Source organism: Asterias amurensis, chromosome 11 (genome assembly GCF_032118995.1).
Source record: "Asterias amurensis chromosome 11, ASM3211899v1".
In the NCBI taxonomy this organism is placed as follows: Eukaryota; Metazoa; Echinodermata; class Asteroidea; order Forcipulatida; family Asteriidae; genus Asterias; species Asterias amurensis.
Window position 1 is genome coordinate 22,159,804 of NC_092658.1, and position 23,512 is coordinate 22,183,315.

A 23,512-nucleotide genomic window follows, 5' to 3' on the forward strand; every position below is an offset into this window, starting at 1 on the left:
CAAGTCACTTGCCATCAATACAACCACCTGGGAAGCAGCCACTGCAGACCGATGAGCCCGGAGGCAGGAGGTGCAGAGAGGAAGACCTGTCGTAACGTGCAGATGAGGGATGACTCCCGAGGAAGGCCCAGCCTCAAGCAGTTAGAACAGCTTCATCTTTCACCTGTAGTTATTGCGGTAAGAGACTGTCATACCGGCATTGGACTCTACAGCCACACCATTCGCTATTCCCTAGCCGACATCCAACGACACAACTCCGCGGTTCTCAAGGATTGACGAATGCTTCTATACTACTATTTATACAAAAAAGTTTCATTTTTGACCCAACATGTATGGGAGACTTTTTTGCAACCTTTCCTGTGAAGTTCCCCATATTCACTATTCCACATTATTAATCTACCCTATAACCTACATGTATATCCGGTAAGAATCATTGTGTTTCAGTGTGTTTAGTGTTTTGGTGGATAGTATTGTTTATGATATCATGATAACATCACGGTATCTTATAGATCAGTGCCAAGGTAATTGTACCATATGAACACAAAAAGATTAGCATTTTGGCGAAACCACACGACATTAATTTTGTTTTCAAACTGCGTGTGATTTGTGTAGTATTGATGATGATGACGTCATAATTACATCATTATACTCGCCAAAAAGGATATTATTTGTTTACAAACTAATACCACCCTAATTGAATTCCTTGACCTTTACAAACATAATTTTGGCATGTAGAAATCCCACCGCATGGCATTTTCCTATGCTTTATTACATAAAAAGAAGTTATGACGTCATAATGACGTAATTCAAGGTGATGCCATTCTCAGATTTTTTGGAGCATGACTTTTTTTAAATCTGTGGGTCAAACTGATACTTTGGTGAAAAAATGGTGCTTTTGTCCGCCGTGTCACGATCTTTTCCTTAATCCACCTCACTAGAAAACGTTAAACCTTTGACAGTGTTTTTGAGAACGTGTGTGCACGACTCCATCAAGAGAGCAAGTTTTCAATGTTCAGCATTGTGGAAGGCCAGCAAGCAGACTGTTACAGAAGTCCGGTCTAGAAGTCTGCTTGCTGGCCTTCCACAATGCTGATAAACGCATGGATGAGTTGCTCTGCTGCCTTCATGGAAAGAAGACGTCTGATCTTAGCAATGCGTCTCAGGTGTATGTAGGAAGATTGGCAGACACGAGAAACATGTTTTTCTAGGTTCATGCACTGGTCAAAGAGCACGCCAAGATTTCGAACATCCCCTCACCGAATTCAAACAAACAAGTATACCTTGTTCAATTAACAGTAATGAAAACAAAGGAAAACAAAGACTTTGGACCTCACATTTTGCTTGTTATAAGCAGGACCTCTTTGTGCTCTTCTTATCAGGGCTCGACTATAATCCTTCACAAAACTGTAAATCATGTTGAAATTAATAAAGCACTATAACAGCACATACATGTGTATAACAAAAATGCATTAATATCAGTTAAACCAACTTCTTCTGTAGTTGATTTATCCACCACCTTTCACCTGGTGTTACAATATGGGATAATCCATCCATTAAAAGTTAGACTCCATGAGGAAAATAACTGTAAAACAGTAGGTTTGATCACACAAACATGATAAACATCATTAGACCTCCATTCATCATACACACAATGGATAACAGCTTACCATATTATTGTCATGTTCATCTAATTCTGATCACTGTCAGAAAGCTCTCTGTGTCTTTATCCATGGTAGGCTTCATACTTCATAGGAAAAGTTTGCTTCCATTTATTAAATTTAACTTGGTATGTGTGGCGAGGGAGGGTTGTGGTATTATTAAAATAACTGAATCTGAATAATAATACACACAGTGGGTTCGAAATTGGCTGTATTTACAGTTGGAATTGGCCGGACCAACACACGAGGCAGGCAGACAGTTTTTTATTTAACAAGACAAAATACACAAGGATAGAAAAGAAAAAGAAAACAAAATCCATTAGTTACAAAATTATATGAAACTATAATGCAGAAAGTACATATGACAAGTTAAACTAATACATATAACCCATTGTGTGCAGATGTGGGTGTGTTGGTACCAGTGTGTAACCATGACTGCACAACAGTATGATGTTCCCCCAAAACAGTAAAGAAACAGTTTCCACTCCTGAAAATATTCCAAGTCCCCAAAAACAGCAAAAAAACAGTGAAACCACTCTTCAAAATACTTTATGTCCAGAAAAACCCCAGTAAAAAAACAGTCAATTACTCTTAAATTACTCTATGTCAAGAATAACACTGAGACAAAACAGGTTTCAATGATAAAAACAGATTTAAAACAGTCCTCAACTTTGATGCATTTTCTAATAAACAGGAAAAAAACCTGTTTCTAGCAGGATGAAAACAGGTTTTTCTTCAAGAATTTCAATGAGGGCTGTATGGAACGCCAAAGAGGCATTTAATCATCGGTGATGGTCTTTTGCAACCGGTGATCAAATTTGTCATCGGTGGTGGTCATTTGCGATCGGTGATCAACATTAGCAATCGGTGATAAAACACGATCGGTGGTCCATTTTAGCGATCGGTCATGCATATTCATGATCGGTGATGGTATATAGCGATCGGTCATGCATATTCACAACCGGTGATGGCTTTTTGCAATCGGTGGTCAACTTTAGTGATCGGTGATGGCTTTTTGCAATCGGTCAACTTTAGGGATTGGTGCTGGCTTTCTGCAATCGGTCAACTTTAGGGATCGGTGGTGGCTTTTTGCAATCGGTCAACTTTAGGGATCGGTGATGGCTTTTTGCAATCGGTCAACTTTAGTGATCGGTGATGGCTTTCTGCAATCGGTCAACTTTAGGGATCGGTGATGGCTTTTTGCAATCGGTCAACTTTAGGGATCGGTGATGGCTTTTTGCAATCGGTCAACTTTAGGGATCGGTGATGGCTTTTTGCAATCGGTCAACTTTAAGGATCGGTGCTGGCTTTCTGCAATCGGTCAACTTTAGGGATCGGTGGTGGCTTTTTGCAATTGGTCAACTTTTGCAACCGGTGATGGAATTTTGGGATATCCAAATTTTGCGTCCGGTCGGTGCAGGCCTACTTCAAAATCTATGATTGTGTAGATTGTTGTTATTTTCTAGTTCACACCACCATGGAGGAATAAATTACACGCAGCGGGTTGACTGACTTGCCAAACATTTTTAGAAGAGTACCATTTTATAACTATAAGGGGGAACGCAACAAACCTCAAATTAATTAGCTCTTTCTAAAAAATAATAATAATAATAACAAAGGGGTAGGAGAGGGTGTGCAAGCGGATCTATGTCCCACAATTGGTTGTCGTCTTCCGGAAATGGTGTTTGCCGGGGAAATACAAATAGTTGTATTCAGTGAAGGGAAATGTTTTTGGACAAGAGTCTTTTAACCGATAGTTTTGTGCGTTAGGGGAAATCTGAAATCATACAAGTAGCCCCGTGTAAACAGACCCGGAGGTGAGAACATTATGACCACACAAAAACCGTTTTTGATCAAAAAAACGTAATTTTTATGTGCATCATATGAATGTTGTTTTTTTAGGACAAGCACAGATATAGTAAAACCGGGACGCACTCAACACGTTTTATAAAAGGCTAGGTAAAGTATTATACAAATATTTCCTTTTAAACGGAGAGGCATGTATTAATTGAATCCAAAGCGAAAAACGTACTGTATAAAGTTCTTAGGGGGGCGGGGGGGGGGGGGGCGCAAGGCGAAACAGGTGTTATAAAGTACTAAAGCGGAAATAATACAGGAGCGAGAAATTCTCAACCAAATCCAGTGTCAGGGGGGTGGAGGTGTTTGGAAAAGGAAAACATGTTATCGGTGTGGTCTCTGTCTGTTTGAGTCATTGATAACATAATCGTTAAAATAAAAATAAAAATAATAAAAAGTTTACGTTAAAACCTAATTCAATAGCATTGACAATTCGAGAAAATCGCCAAAGCTCTGACGTGGTATGACACTCTCTTGGGGGACTGTACTTCACTGAATAATCATTCACTTGACCAGTTTATCTCATATAGTTTATTTCCCAATCATGGAGGAATGTCCCGATCAACACCCATCTCTGGATGTCCCCAGCAGGAGTCTTCCTGTGTCCATGTACTGTACTGTAGTATAGGTATCTTTAACCACCTGGCTGCATATCATTATAAAATTGTTAAACCGTACCACGTTTTAATAAGAACTAAGCTTTAGTGCAGTGGCTATGGGAAACAATAAATTCACAATACCCAAAGGCGTGGGGACAACTTGAGTGACTGGTCTCACTTCATTGATCATCTGTATGTCTATATCTTCTAGAATTTGGAAATCTCCAGTTCAAATACTCATACAAAAACTAGTGATTTCATTTTCCAAACTCAATTTGTAAATCTACCGTATCTAAAGTTTAAACTTCTCCTCTGAACAAAGCTATAACTTCTCCTTTGAACAAAGGGGAAAATCTTCATTCCCTGAACTATATGCACACAAAGACACACTAACCATGACCAAACAAAAGCGAATATGTGAGAAATCTGAGTAGGGTCACTTGTCAAACAAAATGAGAGTATTTTGTCATAATTTCATAGAGCAATCATGAAATTCAGAAAAATTATTTGTACAGACTCGTATTAGTTGTTAAAAAAAACATTTAAAAGTATTTGTATTTCCACACCATTTCTGGAGGACGACAACCAATTGGGACATGGATCCCCTTCCGCACCCTCTCCCATTTTAGAAAGAGCTAGCTAATTTGATGTTTGTTGCGTTCCCCTGACATAGTTATACTGTACAATGGGACTCTTTTATGAATGTATGGCAAGTCAGTCAAACAGACTGGTGAGTGGCGTAAACTGCAAGTGTTGTATTTACCTGAGTCTTCAAGGAAACGGGAAACAGGAAATAGACTGCACGCAGTTGGTTGCTTCTCAAGACTGACGAGCAAACCACTTGGCAGCCCTGAAGGCGCCCAGTGGCACGCTCCAGTGGTTTAATGAATATGCATGACTATATTATGCAAGTATACTACACTCCTCCCCGTAATATATTTTTTATTCTTGGGGGAAAAAATACGAATATTATTGAACAAACAGTCTTATGACTTAACTATACACTTCATTCCAATATACGTGTATATCTTCTGGAGGAAAATACAAATATTGTTATTATTGAACAAAATAGTCTTTTTACTAAACTATATACAATTCATTATATTATATATCTTCTTGGGGAAAATACAAATATTATTATTGAACCTCGAACAAGACAGTCTTTTGACTAAACTATAAATATTGTTATTATTGAACAAAATAGTCTTTTGACTAAACTATATACAATTCATTCCGCTATAATACACACTATTTATCTTCTGTTATGTTGTTATACACAGAGTCGTGCTCTTAGCGATTGATCAAACATCAAGAATTAACTTATCATGGAAAATTTATGTTGTAAACCGTCTTTGTGTTTCTGAGGCAGTGGGCGAGGACTTCTTGGATGGGAATGTTTCGAATGTGGGCTATTTCTAGGGCCACCAGTTTAGCTATGGTTGGATTGCTGTAGGACTTACCATGCTTGTGAGGAAAATACGGGGCATCCGTCTCCAACAGGAGTCCGCTGAGGGGAATCTGTTTGGCGACACTCCTCACGCCCGCATTTTTCCCAGAGACAAGCAGGGTCAGCCCTATGAACAGATTAGGGAAATGTGCCAACCATTTTGTAGCCCTTCCCCAATCTTGAGAAAAACAATGTAAGTGAATTTTCCAATTTCGGGGGAGGGTTTCTATGGCAATTTTCAAACAGTCGTCTTCTGCATCCCGACAATGCACTACTATTGGTTTGTCTAACTCAACTGCAAGCTTCAGGAGACGTTTGTAAACCGTCTGCTGGACTAACTTGGTTCGAATGTGTCTGCCCGAGTAGTCAAGCCCAATTTCTCCCAAGGCGCAAACTTTCGGGTGGTTCATCAGGTGTCTGATTGTTTGCTCGGACTTGGGAGTGAAACTTGCCGCTTGTTTTGGGTGGTATCCCACTGCCGCGTGGACCAGGTTATCGGACACCAGTTCTAACCATCTGTTTTGGTCGCTGAATGTAGATTCGTCGCAGAAGACTGCGACGCTGAGGTTTTGGCACTCGATGCCTTCGGTTTTCATGAACTGACTGAGTGTCCCATTGCTGTGTGTAATATGCAATAACCGATCCACGTGGCAGTGAGCATCTGGGAAGTCCTCAGTAGGTTGTGGGTTTGGGGTTTTGGGAAGCAGCATGAAGATTCGCTGTAGAGTTCTCCAGTGTAGGAGTGACGATACACGTGAAGGGGACACCAGATTTCTCCCGTCTCCTTGGGAAGTCCAATGAACGTATCATAGTTATCCCATAACTCAAGTTCCTCTGGACTAAATATTGAATTTGCGTCGCCCAACGACCGCCGTTCGACAAAATTCAACAAGTCGTCCGAGGATCCTAAGCCAAGCCCAAGAGACAAGTAGTCAATGAATTCATCAACAAGGATAACCAATTCTTGAAGGTGTTGGTCCATTGAGAATGGGCCATGGTTATTTACGTGGAGGGCTATTTCCCATCGTCTGCATTTCCAACAGCAAGCTAGGGGAAACAAGAACCACCAGCGGTCATCAGCAATGTGGTATCTGATGATGTGGCGCCTCATTTTATTTGAATGCTTCCCACATTCCGGTTCCGGACAAAGCTTGGTAGACTTCCTTTTGCTAGAACGGCCGGGAGGAGGGGGGCATGACGAAGGTGATCTGGGGGGAGGGGGGCATGACGAAGGCGATCTGGGGGGAGGGGGGCATGACGAAGGCGGTGTATGTGGGCGTGTTTCGTCTACAGTCGGTACACCTGGGTTCGTCGAGTCGTCCGGCAAGTCTAGTCCTTCTTCACTGTAGTCCGGGATAAAGTTTGCCTCGTCATCCATGGTCACTAGGCTTAAAAGTAAACTATAATTTATGTCAACAACACATCATCATTAGCGTACTCTTAATTGTAAGGTTCCAATGCAAAATGCAGTTATTGTATTAACCTCACTTTGCATTTTAATTCCTTCGTTGTATGAGCAGGGAGAAATAATTACAGTTACCTCATTTAAACTTGAATCTTATGAAAATTAACTTGCTTTAACTTCAATCTTATTGTTACAATAATATTTCAACGACTAGTTACAATAGTCATTAAAAACGGACTGGACGCCTAATCTCCCTCCCACTCCTTGTGGTAAGTTTTATGGGGTTAGGACCCTCGTCCCCGGATGTGGGGTTAGAACCTTCATCCCCGGGTGTTGGGTTAGGGTCCCCATCCCCGGATGTGGGGTTAGAACCTTCATCCCCGGGTGTTGGGTTAGGGTCCCCATCCCCGGATGTGGGGTTAGAACCCTTGTCTACATTGTATACAGAGGTCAAGTCACACTGCTCCTCTTCTACATCAATTTCGCTGTTTTCAACATTTTCAGTTTTCATTAGCTTATTGCGTAGCCGCCGCAACCACAGTGGAATTTCACGATCCTCGTACATCTTTAAGAGGTCGTGGTGAACAACTGTGGTCCTTTTTCTATCCCGGACTTTGTACAGTATCGGGGAGAGCGATTCTACGACCAGTAATGGTCCACGCCATATTGGTTGCAACTTACGGGACAGCCCAAGTTGAAGGGATTTATTCAACTTATAAACAATATCCCCTTGCTCAAATGGATTGAAATTTTGGTGAAGATCGTAGTGTTTCTTTTGGTACCTTTGGGCAGTCCCTATAGTTTCCCTAGCCATGGTATGGACCCGGTTCATTCTTGATTTTAGATTCTTTACATACGGATGTGGCATTTCTTTTTCAGGAGTGCTTGTCTTTATGTTGAAAACCAGGTCTACAGGCTGTCGAACCTCTCTTCCCAACATCATTAAGTTAGGGGTCATGCCCGTGTGACGGTTTGGGAGGGAGCGAATGGCCGCAGTTAATATGGGAAGGTCTTCGTCCCAATTCAGGACGTTTCCTTTTAAATGGCATCGCATAGCTTGTAAAAGAGTTCTGTTGTAGCGCTCTATCTGACCATTTGAGCAAGGTCGATAAGGGGTTGTTCTGGTTTTTGCGATCTCAAGTAGGTCGCAGACTGCTGTGAACAGTGAGCTTGTAAAGTTACTGCCCTGATCTGTGTGAATCTGTAGCGGACAGCCAAACCTAGACACAAAGTTATCTATTGTTGCCTTTGCAACCACCTCAGCCGTCTGGTCAGCGAGCGGATACGCTTCAACCCATTTGGTAAATTGGCAGATTAACATCAGTATATATCGATTGCCAGATATTAATGGTGTAAAAGGACCTAAGATATCTAAATGTATGCGCTCACCTGGCGCCCCTGCATGATATTTAGTTAAGGGGGCCTTAGCTTTCTTTGAAGGTTTCTTGTACATGTTACACTCAGTGCATGATTTAACGTGAAGAGCAACATCCTCCTTCATATGAAACCAATATACCGTTTGTTGTAACTTTTGTATAGTCCTAGTTATTCCTGGGTGCCCTGCCATTTTTGCGTCATGGCACAGGGTAAGTACTTCTTGTCTTAAGGCCGTTGGGACTAAGAAAAGCAATTCATATGAATGTTCACTAGCCCACCGATAGTAAAGCACACCACCCGATACACGTAAGAGCGAGGCTTTCGACCAAAAATGCTTCACGGCAGGGGAACATAGTGCTAGTTGTTCCTGTGGAGGTGTGAACCTGCTGCCCTTATGTTCCGATTCTTCAGTCCACTCTAACAAAAACTTTAGGTCAGGGTCCCCTTTTTGTAATTGCCTTGGCTGTTGGTGAGAATATTTGCTAAACAAAGATCCCTCGCCCTGCGTGTTAGACTCACTATCACTATTGGTAAGTGTATTGATAGGATTGTTGAGAGTAGTCTGTCCTCCTCCCGGCAGCCGCCGAGGTTGGAGGGCGGACTCTCCAACGTTTATTGTGTCATCTTCTCCATCACTATTGGTAGGGGGGTTATTTTCCAGTTTGTGTGTTTTAGTGGCTTGGGTTTTGTTAGCCCTATATGTGATTTGGTGTACTGCTAAGGGAATGACGTCGTCAATGTCTTCCTCAAATTTTCGCCATTGGGAATGTACCCGTGAACAATACTTGCACCCGCCGCAAGGAAGATTTGCAACATCACAGCCTGCCCAGTAACAATCACAGAAGTTAATTTTACAAGGTACCCGGGAGAGAGAGTCTGCATTTGTGTGTTTTACCCCTTTTCTGTGAAGAATAACCATATCATATTGGCTTAGCTCTTCGATCCACCTGGCTAACATACCTGAAAGGAGCTTAAAGTGCATTAACCATGCTAGGCTACTATGATCGGTCCTAATGTAAAACCTACGTCCCAAAAGGTAATGGCGATATTGACGTGTGAATCGTACTACTGCTAAAAGTTCTTTACGGGTAGTGCAGTATTTCATCTGTGATGGCGATAATACATAACTTCCATAACCTATAACTCGCTCACACTCATCTTGGACCTGAATAAGTTCTGCCCCAATGGCCTTATCTGATGCGTCTGTATCCAAGATGAATGGATCGTCAGTGTTATTGCGGGGAAAAGCTAAGACGGGGCTCGTTATTAGAGCACTAACTAATTTCTGAAATGCATTTTCATGTTCATCTATCCATACAAATTTGGCAGGTTTCCTGGTTAGTTTATACAGGGGCAATGCTATTCTAGCAAAGTTCTTAATATATGCCCGGTGGTAGTTAACGAGTCCCATGAACCTTTCTACATCTTTACTAGATGCTGGTGTGGGCTAGTTTTTAACAACAGCTACACTGCTAGGGTTAGGGGAGATCCCACTACGGCTACATAACTTCCCTAGGAATACCACTTCCTCCTGAAATAGTTGACATTTCTTTGCTTTTAGTTTTAGATTACATTTCCGAAACCTATCTAACAAACTCAAGTTTTGCAAAGAGTCATCAAAGTCCTTTCCTAAGATAATATCATCTAAGTAGGCAAGGACTTCTTTCCAGGTAAGTCCTCTAAGTATCAGTGTCATGGCGCGTTGGAATGTTGCAGGCGCATTACATAGGCCAAAGGGCATGCAGCTGTACTCAAACAAGCCGTATTTGGTTATAAATGCAGTTTTATGCTTATCCTCCTCATGTACTTCCATTTGGTAGTATCCACTACTCATATCGAGTGTGTTGAAAAAATAAGTTCCATCTAGTACGTCCAAACATTCTTCAATATTGGGCAGAGGGAAAGCATCCTTAATCGTCACGTTATTTAGGGCCCTGTAGTCGATGCAGTAGCGCACCTTCCCATCTTTTTTCCTGACAAGTACCGGTGGGGAGGCCCACCCCGAAGACGAAGGTTGGATTACGCCTGTTGCCAATAAAGCATCTAGGTTTTTTTTTTCTTCGCATTCAAATCCTAAAGGTGTTCTCCGCAATTTTTGTTTAATCGGAGTGGCATTGCCGGTAATAATTGGATGTTGGACGGCTGAAAATGTGCCCAAGTCCATGTCGTCTTTAGAGAAGACATCTGCGTAGTTCGTGAGTATTTTGGCAAGTACTTCGGATTGGCCGGGGTTAAGGTGGTTACATGATTTACATGGGACTCTTTTAGCGATGATACTACTTGACTTTCCTGCTCCTCTAAGGAGTACCTTTTGTACAGACATGAGTGGTGGGTTAATTAGCTTAGCTAGATCCTCACTAATTATGGACACTTGAGCTGCTGTATCTACTATAGTGTGAGTTTTGACCCCTTGTACCTCAAGTGGTATTACTAAGCTAATGCCATTATAGTTGGATGTAAATTGCACCTCTCTCAAATGGGTCCCTGTCCCTTCTGTGTCATGTTTGTCAAATACAGGCGGTTTATTAGGTAAAAGTGGGGGTACGTGACCACTTTGTTTGGGTAAAGCCGGTCGTTGGTCACGACGAACGGCTCCTAAGAGTTTAAAGAACGGGTCCCCCTTGAAGGTGAAGGGGATCGCGGTCGAGCATTATCAAGCGGGCAGTTTCTAGCAAAATGTCCCTCTTGCCTACACTTAAAACATCTATACCTGGAGGGTGAACTTGGACTTGCGCTGCGCACTGGGGATTCGACACGTCGGGCTTTTGACTCAGAACCACTTGTTGCTTGCGGTGAGTCAGTTCTGGTTGACTGCCCGTATTGAATCTTTTGGTCTTTCAAAAGTGACAGAATCTCTTGCATGTTATTGTTTATTTCTGACCAGTCGAGATGAATGTCGACCTTGTCTTCCCCCTGTTGTTTAACTTGGACCCTATGAACACTTGGGGTATCCTCATCGAATGATACATGCCTTACTTTATGTTTACCGGTTCGGGACAGAAGCTTATGATTGTAAGCCGCTGTCTGGGTATATTGTACGGCCTGGTTTAATGTCTGTGGGTCGCGATGAAGCGCCAGCTCGGCAGCCTCTATGTCACTACAACCTTTGAGGAATGCCTCCCTAGCTAGTGTTTCAAACACATCAGGGTTAGCAGATGTGTATGCACGAGTAGTTGTTTGCCTTACCCTTTGCCCAAACTCTTCTAGCGATTCGTCCTCTTTTTGACGAATCGAAGCGAGTTCCGCCCTCTGAATAATCGGGTCTTTCATTTTCCCATACATCTTGAGGAGTTGTTCTTTTGAACGATTAAAGCTACGCATAATCTCAGGTTTTTGCCATGAGTAGCTATCTAGTGCCTTACCGGTGAGGGCACCAACTAATTGTAACAGTTTAGTGTCCTCGTTCCAGTGGCAGCAGTCAGCAATTATCTCAAATTTGGTGATAAAGGCGTGAAAGTCGCTTTTCCCGTCATATGAGCTAAGTTTTGGGATTGCTGAATGTGGCACATTATATTGGCTGGTTGTTGCCACTGGGGTTACGTATGTGCTTTGTATTTGCGGTTTGGACGTTGGCCCTGCAATTGTGGCTGGCATTCCACCTTGGTATGGGTAAGTGAATTGAGGAAGAGCTGAATGTGGCACATTATAGTGGTCGGTTGTTGCCACTGGGGTTACGTATGTGCTTTGTATTTGCGGTTTGGACGTTGGCCCTGCAATTGTGGCTGGCATTCCACCTTGTTGGTAATGTGATGGATAAGTGAATGGCTTCTGTATCTGCGGTTGGACGTGTGGTCCCGGGGCTACTACTGTGTGCTTCTGTTCTAATTGGGCATTGTAGTGTGGTCCCAGGGCTATAAATGGCTTTTGTTCTGGCTGGCTACTGTTGTACCCACTAGCCCCTAGTCCTGATTGTTCACTCTTTGTATTATGGAGGATATGGGCGGGAATAGGAGGGGCTTTGTCGCCAATTACCTTTAGGGCTGCTTCGATTGTTGCGTCCCCCGTTAGATTTGCTGTTGGGGTGAACGCTGGGTTTTGTGTTTTGGGTTCAGAACTACTACTTTTGCTGTGCAACATGGCCTCCATTTTATTTTCAAAATGCTAATTTTTTGCTTGAAGTTCATGCAAAGTTTTTGTTACTTGTTGCGTGTTTGCTTCCACTACCTTTATTAACATTGTCATTTGATTTGCCAAAAGAGTGATTGGGTTGGCCGCAGGTTCAGTGGGGGCAGGGTCATTGCTATTTTCCACAATTTTGGAGTATTCAATAATAAGTAGTCCCTTTTCTGCTAGTTCATGTAGTTTGGATTGAAGTGTAGGGGTATCGTGGAAATCATCGATAGTTACATTCCCTTTTTCTGCTAGGGTGGATGTTATAATTTGAGTGTATTTGATCCCAATTCCCGGTAGGGTTGCAAGTTCTTTGGTCGACTTTTCGAATTGCCATGTTTATCGGGGGATCTCTACAAAAAAATGCTTACAAAACTACTTAGAAGCTGTTGTTTTTTGGCTGTAATTACAGCAATATTTGTCACTTTATGTACTGTCAATGCCCCTGTTGGAAATGACGCCCAACAGTTTGACCTGAATGACAGTACGTCGCAATTTGGTGGTTTGAAATTTTCTTGGACTTGTTTTGTCCAAAAAAGAAAATGGTTTTGCTCAATAAAACCAATAAAGGCGCTGCATGGCTTAACAACAGATCCTATAATAAATATTACACTACTGTACGTAAAGTATAATAGCAATTACTCAAGTATGAAAATGAAATACATGTAAAACAAAAACTAAGAATAACAGGCTTAAATCAGAAAGCGTCGTTTCAAAGGTGACGCTTTCGGTAAGGTGTGAGAACGTTTGTGAATAATTGATTCTCTTTTTTTTTTTTTTTTTAGGCCGATAAAATGTTCCTACAGTGACAAGAATCAATTATTATAAAAATTCTCAGCGGTTTGATTTCTCAACGGACGCAGAGAAATATATTATCTTAAAACTCTAAATGTATTTCTTTCTCAAAGGACGCAGAGCTAGAAATCAAATAATATAAAATTAGGATGTCCTAATAAGTTTAATCCTCGTCGCCAATGTTGTATTTACCTGAGTCTTCAAGGAAACGGGAAACAGGAAATAGACTGCACGCAGTTGGTTGCTTCTCAAGACTGACGAGCAAACCACTTGGCAGCCCGGAAGGCGCCCAGTGGCACGCTCCAATGGTTTAATGAATATGCATGACTATATTATGCAAGTATACTACACAAGCATAGGTTTTGAAAGAGTATAGCAGTGCGTTATATTTAAGTCGGCTAGGTAAAATTACCATTACATTCAGCTTAGCGGGGAAATACTTGTGCAGTTGAGTTAACAAAACTACTACAATAACAATAACAGAGCCAATTGAATTAAAACTATGCTCAAAAGTCGGGGACTAAATAATCCACATTAATGCGGATAATAAGTGTACTTTGTATTCATCCAGGATAGATTGACATGATCTCATACGCATCTTTATGTTTATATCCTTTATATAATAATGTACTTCATATTGCAATCTTAAGCATAATAATACCCAAAAAGGTAAATACACAAATGAACAACTATCTTGTGACAACCAGTAACATCCCTAACACTACCATTTTTCTTACACTAATCAACAGTTTACAAAAAGAACGCAATGAAGAGACAAAAAAAACTAAAATAATATGGGCCTACAACACCACATCCACAACTTAACTTTAATATCGATACCAAGAAATATACATTATATCAATAATTCGCTCCATTATGGGGAATTATCAAACTATACACCAAAACATCACAAAGAAAAAAGTCGAATTAATTACACTTAAAAGAACTTCAAAGGGCATGGACAAAAAGAAACAAATGGCAAAACACAGATATAAAAAAAAATGTTATGAAACTTTGGAGCTTAAGATCCTCATTCATTTTTAATGCAATTCACAATCCAACTACATGTATACAAAGTGAGTATAACCTCTCTATCCCTCCGAATACGCCTCTCTTAATCTGTATGCATAAGGTACGCCGTCAATCTAACCCAAAACAGAGCTATGGGCGCAGCCACTGCAAGTAGTGGCGGACGTGCGCCATAGCCGATCATTTTGGGGTAGATCTATGGCGTCATGCATAAATATTTAGAGACGCGTATAACACCCTCACCCACATTACATTTCAAAACATTTGTGTAAAGGAGCTTCATCATCGTGCGGCACCCCGCTAGTGGGAATCAAAGTGTGTTGAATCAGTTTTCAACTAGTGGTTTAAACCTGCCGAGGCCTGATTCTTTAAAATTTACCTCGACTTTGTCTCTGGTAAAATTATCAAGAACCATGCCACGTTGGGATTAAACCACTAGTTGAAAACCTCTTCACCACACATTGATTCCCCTATTTATAGGCCTACCAAGTGTGTGTATAATGGTTGTGTTGGCAGCCCCCAATTGGTAGCCAGTTCCAACAACCCCAACTTTCTATAAGGTCAGCGAGGGTAAATGCGGTGGGTACATGTAGGTTAGTTTAACTTGACAATCTCCTGGAATGGTTTGGTCAGATGTATTAAATTTGTGCTTGTTGTTGGTAATAGGTAGAAGGGGTTTCTCAACTCCCAGTTGCTTTACTAATGTGTTCCTCAAAAACTGGTTGTTTAGCTAGGATGGTAAGCTATGCTAGGTTTTTAATAATGTTAATTATTCCTTCTGTGTACTCTTTCTTATTGTCTGTTTTTAAGTGTGGCCAAAAAGGACGTTCTTTTTCCTTCAACCAAAACTTTTTGCCTTTTCCCCCACTATTGTCATTCATGGTAAAACAAGCTAATGAGCAATTCCAAGCGAGCATGGATATGACACCAAAAAAAATCTTTCTTACCACTTAGAAGTTATAGCTAACATATGAAACCAAGTTACTTTTAGTTGTTGACAGGGAATGAACCTAATTTTGCCAAATAAGAACTCAGCTTGGGCTCTATTGTAGGCATGGCTACATTGTCTGGAAAACTGTAATGCGACTGATCCTAATGCGACTGACCATGGTTTTGCCATGTATACTTAAAAGTTCAAGTTGCTGACCATTTATAAGTATCCTGTTGGATACTCATTTTTAAGAGTTGTGTTACATGGGTAACACTTTTGCAAGCTTTTTGATAGAAGACATTTTTGAGTTGTGACAAGTGTTTTTTTTACCATGTCCTTTTTGTGTAATGCGACTGACCACTTTTTACAACGTTATAACGTCCAGAGCACAAAGCCCAGAACATTTGTAATATTATCAAATTAAAGCCTTGGGTGTCAAGTACAAATCAGTCTATAAACTTAGTGGAAAGTATATCTCACATAAAACTTCCAGCACCAAGATCGAGAAATGGTACTGAAAAGTGTAATGCGGCTGACTGTGGAGTTGCTCAAATGCTTGCAGTTCAACAGGATTGGTGCAGTAACATTATTTTGGTTATTAGCTGTTCCGACAGTTCCGTCGGAACAGCTGTTGTAATCGTCCAGATTTTTGTTTTGTTTTATTATTATTTTTTCTTTCCCGAAAATCCTATTGGAACAACACTTGACTTTTCGAATTGCCAAATGTCTAATAAGAATTATCAGAAAGAGTTTAAATCATATTCCATATTGAAGCTGATGGCCTGACCTAATTTTAAATTTTATTTAGCTTAACATTCTTAATTAATTATTCACGTGACAGCCGTATGAATATTTAATTAGGCAATATTATAACAATCATATCTCAAGAATTAAACATCCGATCCCAATTATTTTGGGGGTAATGGACTTGTCTTGTATTGTTGATGCTGTTCCAGGCTTAAAATGTTCAGTCATGTCATCATGACGTCATACGCTTGCGCGTTTTATTTTCTGTGTACAAAACATAGCGCTAAAAATGGAAACGTTTTACTAGTCAATAACACAATATATGACAATAACTTCAAAATAGTTTATCTGTTCATTTTCAAAATTTCACATTCTGTGTTGAAAAATTAAGCGATTCTTATAAGAGATGTTTCAGTCCATTAAAAGCAATCAAAGTATGTCTATAATAAACGATAAATTAAAAATCTTGGAGTCATGGATGGGTACAACGTGATACTTCATAAAGTGGATGCAGTCGCTTTCGTAGCATCAATGGTTAATGCAATACAATTATGTTCATCTTCATGGGTTGGGGACTTCTTGAGGGGAGTCTATAATGTTGTCATGAAGCTGGCAACATTTAATTGGTTTTCTAACCGCGTTCTGGACCTATCACTTTGTACATACATGTACTCCATTTGATTTTTTACACAACCAGTAGGCCTACATTAGATTCCTACGATGGTTCAGTGTTTTCGTTTAAACAAACGTACGTTTTAAAGGGGCACACCGGCTCACTGTTTACACAATTTAGGGGTGTAGATTCATAAATAATGTTTTGACAGATGGTTGACTGTAAACAAAAATCATCAAAATGCCACAGAATTAGCGTAAAATTACTTTAAAAAAACCCAAATGTGGTAAAAGGCCAGCGTATACGTGTTTCCAGCCGTTGCAACTGTCAAATCTTTGTGACATTGTTGCACAATATGGTAAGTAGACTGGTGCTTTGTATATAGCAACGTTTTACTATGACGCAGCGTAAGGATCCAATCTATCCATGTATCATAAACAACCAGCATAAATATACAGATAAGGCAAATCCTTCGACGATGGAGGTAGACCTTCGTGCTAATGTACATCCAATGATCGTCACGAAGAAGACAAATAACCCAGAATATGATGGGACAGTGACAAGTAATAAAGCATTCCTGCATGGCACAAATAAACTAGGCCTATACTTCTGCATAGCCATGATGCAGTTTGGAATGCGATCGTGGCGTTACATACTCTCGAAGTGCACGGACCCAATTTCATACTTATAGTGCCTGTGTAGTGGCCCACAAATTTGCTTACACTCAATAGCATTGCAGAAACTGATTACCAGCAAAATTTTAATTAAATATTAAATGTTGTGAACTTTTGACTGGTGCCCGACTAAATTTTTCAATAGTAAAGCAATTTTGTAAGCAGTTTTTAAGCTAAACATGAAACTGATCAATGGGCCCTGTTATTCACAGTGAAAGATTTTTTAATCTCGGGGGAGGGGGGGGGAAGGGAATCTTGAGGGATTCGAAAGCGTCCTTGTGAGAATGTATTTTGAAACGTAAGCGTACATGTAGCTGCAAATCTTCAAACGTAAGCCTAGATGTAGCTTGACTCGGGATTGAAAGCGTACCATTTGATTATAGCGTAACTGGAAACTAAACGTATCTTGGATTGTACAAGTGTAGCTGAGTAGCTGCGTAGCTTGGAACGTAACCAAATCTTGGAACGTAAGCGTAGCTGGGTATCTTGGAGCGTAAACACAGCTGCATATGGAACGTAAGCGTAACTTGACTCAGGATTAAAAGCGTATCTTTTGTTGTTATAACGTAACTTGAAGAAACATAAGAGTATCTTGTAATGTAAGCGTAGCTGTGTAGCTTAGACTGTACCTAAATCTTCTGGAACGTAAGCATATCTTCTGGAATCTAAGCGTAGCAGGGTATCTTGGACAAAAATGTAGCTGCGTATGGAACGTAAGTGTAACTTGACTCAGGATTGAAAGCGTACCTTTTGTAATTATAGCATAACTTGAAGGAACGTTAGCAAAACTTGGAATGTAAGCGTAGCTTGGAACGTCAGCATATCTTGGAAGGTAAGCGTAGATGGGTGTCTTGGAACGTAAACGTAAGCGTAGCTTGACTCGGGCTTGAAAACGTACTTTTTGATATTATAGTGTAACTTGAGGGAATGTAAGCCTAGCTGCGTAGCTTGGAACTTAACCAAATAATACCTCAACAATCTCAAAAAAAACACCTCACTCACAGAATTAAAAAATAATATTTTTTGGACAAAATTATGCTTTGAGGGAATTTTTGTTCATCATTTTTTTTCTTTCAACCTTTAATACAAAATTCTTGTTCACCTGTTCTGTTTACGATCGGGGGCTCCGTTTTTTGTTATCCTTTTACTCATACAATAACACTGTCAATATTTTATTTTGTTATAAATTTATCGCCCAGTCTCCAGTATTTTCTTATTGCTTTTTAGTGGTTTTTTTCTTTTAATTGTATATATAGCCATTGTCTGTTTTTTAATGTTTTTAATGTGTCAATGTTTTTACTGTATGTGAGCATTTGAATTACCCTTTTTGGAAAATAATAAAGATTATTGTGTTGTTTTATATTGTATATAACAAAATGCGGTATTCCTACGTTTTGACATCATCAATCTTTTTTAATTACCTGAAAACTCATAACAAAAAGAAATTAGAAGCCATGAAACAAAACGGAGCATAATATTGGAACGTTGTAATCATAAGAAATAACAGATTCGACAGGAGTTGTACCAACTGACAAACCCACGCTGACTAATATGTACTTTGATGTCTGGCACCCAACCCCTCCCAAGCTCACGGCAAGACCCGCCAGCTGGGAGTTCGTAGCACCCAGGCGCGACACACCTCCAGCCCCCACGAGACACGGCATGTGCGGTACGTGATATGTCCCAAGCTTTCGTTACACAGACTTTTTAAATGCTAATCTTACGTTATTTTTTTCACCATTATTTACATTTTGTACTGATAGTTTTAATTATGATCTTGTAACGTACTGCCAGGGTCCTTGTTTGCTCTGTAGCCAAACGCAGACAGAAAACCAAACAAACTCAAATTCCGTTCAATATGAAACACATTGATTTATTTAATACTTCGAGATGGACAACTTATTCCATGCTCACTCACTGAACTCAACATTAGAAAACATAGAAAAGGCGCTAAAACAACGCATCCGGTCCGCGTGCCTGGATAATCTCTTATAATTATGTGTTACAATGTTATACATCATCGATAGTTCGTCCAATCACAGAACAATTCACCAAAAGTTCAAGCCAGCTGCCGTGGGAGCGTTGTCTCCAAGATCCGGCGGGGCCACTCCAACGCACCGGCGGGGCGCACAGTTTCAGTTCGTTACTTTGTCCCCTCCTTAGAAACATTCATAAAGCAAAACAATTTATGGGGTTTCCTCGGGGAATGGTGATCGATGACGATTCTAGTCCACAACTTGGGGACACAGAATCAAGCAAGGATCCACAATCGACGGGGCTACCCTGAACAACACATTATTTACAGGTTTATTTGTTATCTACTTTCAAACAAAAGCATCAATCAATAGTTTTGTCCCAAAAAAATTATTGGTGTTCTCAAAGGATGTTGATCAATGTTGTTTCTGGTCCCCAAACTGGTCACACAGAAACAAAGATACAACAGACCAAAGACGACAACCCGACTATACAAAACAACAAAATGTCCACAACGGCAGAACAGTGTTCGTTGATGGTGAAGCCTTCCACACCAGTGGAAGTGTAGACGTGGAGTTGAGGGACAAAGCAGTTAGATCAGGGCTGGAAAATCCATCGCAACCACGAACTGCAATCCCACTGGCAAACGCCATGCAGGGCAATATCGAGGGACTAGGGACCACATCAACAGTAGGGCATTCACCACTCGCAACGGCCTCCCTACTTGTGGTCGCCATATCCACACAACAAAGCCCAACATCGGCGCCAGCCTCGGGACCACAGGACCGTTTTGCGTGGTGCTTACCTGCACTCTGATCCTCACTGATGGCTAAGTCACCACTACTCCATGTCGCTTCTAATCTGGCAATCGTCTTCTCGAAGCATCTTCTGTGATACGCATCAATGACTGGTTTCGTGTCCCAAGGATTCGGTCCATACTCAGGTGTGGAAATAGCTGACTCATAAATCTGCCGTACCAAAGAGGCTTCCAACTCCCGAATGTCACTCATCAATCCAAAGATGGCGTCCACAATATCAGCCGATGATGTGTACTTCGTCGTCATTTTTCAGTAGTGTTCAACATTGAATTGAGTCAAATATCCCACTAGCTGCCACCATTGAAACGTACTGCCAGGGTCCTTGTTTGCTCTGTAGCCAAACGCAGACAGAAAAACAAACGAACTAAATTTTCGTTTAATATGAAACACACTGATTTATTTAATACTTCGAGAAGGACAACTTATTCCATGCTCACTCACTGAACTCAACATTTGGTCTGTCTACACATCTTAATCATACACAATACATGTGTGTACATTGCTAGAAAAGGCGCCAAAACAACGCATCCGGTCTGCGCGCCTGGATAATCTCTTATAATTATGTGTTACAATGTTATACATCATCGATAGTTCGTCCAATCACAGAACAGTTCACCAAAAGTTCAAGCCAGCTGCCGTGGGAGCGTTGTCTCCAAGATCCGGCGGGGCCACTCCAACGCACAGTTTCAGTTCGTTACAATCTGTTTCATCAATTACTCGTTAATAATTTTGTTTAAAAAAAAATATTAAATTTGGTTTGGTAAGTTACTATTTGACGGCTGGAGGTAAAACTAGCTTTTTTTGGGACTGTTCTTCTTCATTCCTGGAAGACCGCTGAATTTATATGTTAGTCTATTTTATAGCCCAATTCAGCCGGTGTGTACCTTCAATAGGTTTTTTGTAAAAGGCATTGGATTGGGATAAGTTACATACCATCATGTACCTTATGAAATTTATTAGACTTACGAAAAACACAATTTTAAGACTGTGACGTCATCACGTGTTAATTTATGCTTATTAGAAGCTTTAATGAGTTTTTCTTTGCAGCACTATATCTCAAGAAGTCTACTGCCGATTTCAAAGTTTTTTTCAGTAATAGACTCCATAGGCATAGGAGATTTGCCTCGGGTAACCCTGACCCCAATTTGACCTTTACTTTTGGGTCATTAGGAAGTGGGACCATATCTCAAGACTTAAACATTTTAAATTTAAACAATTTTCTCCAGTTATAGACTGCTTATTACATGATTACTTTTTTCACAATACTGTCTACGCTCCACTCGTTCACCACACGATGTGGGCACTATGACAGCTACGAGAGTAGACTTGTGGACAAGTCGTTTATGGTCCCACGCGTTGAGATAGTCGAGTTGCAGCGAACTGCTGGTTGCGCGACTACTACGAGCTGCCTGGAGTCGGGCAGCGCAGTAGTTGCGCATCCAGCAGTTCGGGCGCGGAGAGCACCACTGCAACTCGACTATCTCACCGCATGGGACCATAAACGACTTGTCTTCATTTTACCACATAAGAAAGTTTTAAATGATTTTTGTTAAATGCTTTGGTATATTGACCTTTAAAAAAAGGTTGTTTTCAAACAATTACATGTATATGCGTTGCTGGGATAGGAAGTACAAAACACTGTATTATGCTCAAGATATGCACTTTTTGAGAAAATTGCACTTTAAGATTTAATTTTCCTAAACATTTGTTAACTCATAGTTCACAGACTTGGCATGTCAAAACGATGATGAAACTATATTTTATGGATATACATCCATCACTTGGGTCAAATTTTGTGAAAATTTCAAAAATGCAAAATTTGTGCCTTATTTGAAATTTTGACCTTAAAATGAGTTAAGACCCCACATGGAGGTGGTATTTGAATTATTTATTTTCTAAAAAAAATGCCTTGGTATATTTACCTTTCAAAAAAAGTTGTTTGAAACCAATATATGCACCAATGAGGAAGGGGAGTGCAAAATAAATTGGTGTACTAAAAGAATGTACCCTTTTCAAGATAATCACACTTTTACTCTTTGTTTTGCTATACATTTGTGTACAAGGTCAAAGTTTATACGTCAATTACATAGTTTTGTAGTATCAACAAAAAGTTAAAAATACATTTTAGGGATAGATCTATCAAATGTCATTAAATTTGACACAAATTTTGAAAATATTGATTGTTGACCTCTTTTGACCCCAAAATTACCTTAGAATTAAAAATCAAGCTGGGCATCCACCCTAATCGTCTTCCCGAGCCCATGATCCATACATCTAGCATGGATGCCAGTCATTAACAAACTATGCCGTCCAAAGTGTAATTTCACACTTTGGCTGGCCTACTATAAGCTTTACTCTAAATGTAAAAAATTTAAAAAACCTTAGTTAATTAATTACGTAATCTTCATTTGAACATAACTGGATGCAGTCACTTCCATGTTATTGTGAAACATTCTCTATGGTAAATGTAATACAGTATGTACCTATCATGAGTTGTGACTTCTTGAGAGGAATACAATACAAGGATTTTATCCTAAAGTAGTTTGTCATATGACAATGGACTCTAAAAATACTGCCATGAACTCAAGAAACCAACAAATCAAACAATCCTGAGTCAAATATTAGATTTTTTACATTTATTAAAATTTAATTTAATTGAACTTATGGGAAAAAATACATTTTAATTGAACATTTGACTAGTAAAAAGGAGTTGAAATAGTAAGACCACTCTTCTTAATGCAACAAATCCATAGCATTTGTAAAAGTTTTTTTGTTTAAGCCTAATCTCCTAAACCATAACGCCAAAAGAGTTAAATCATAATTTATCAAATTTAACCTTAGAACTTAAGCTTAATTAACCACGTGACCCTCATTTGCATATTTAATTGGGAAATCTTTGTAACACCATATCTCAAGATGTACAGGGCCGTTTTTTAACCTGTTTGGGGATTGGAGATTAATTTGTGAAAAAGTGTGACCTCATGTTGACCTCTACTTCCGGGTCAACCGGAAGTGGGACCATTTCTCAACTAATACACAACCGATTTTCAAACTTTTTTTCAGTTAGAGACTGCCTAGGCGTTGAGCCTTACCTTACCGTGACCCCATGTTGACCTCTACTTTCGGGTCAACCGGAAGTGGCACAATAACTCAAGACACTATACAACATTTTTCCAACTTTTTTTTCAGTTAGACTCCTTGGTCATTTAGCACATAATCCAAGCAAAAGAACACGAAACAGCTTTGTGTTTGTTCACAAACACTTAATGTCTAGTTGGTTTTGGTATTGTTGCCATAGTGTTCGAAAGTTTCATTAGGCTATGATTCCGACTGAGGTTTCATCGGTGGAAGCGCAACTGTATCATTTGACTCTGTGTAATTAAATAGTGTGTGTTGTCAACTTAATAATTTCTACAAAACACAGTAAAATTTATCTGGTGTAGGCCTTCACAAATTATATTGCGTTTGTGGCTGCTAT

At 40.1% G+C, this 23,512-nt stretch overlaps 1 protein-coding gene across 1 annotated transcript in view; it reads left to right on the forward strand.

Moving 5' to 3' along the window:
- The window catches only part of LOC139944552 (uncharacterized), a 173,322-nt gene that overhangs the window by 83,178 nt on the left and 66,632 nt on the right, over positions 1-23,512 (forward strand). The window lies entirely within an intron of this gene.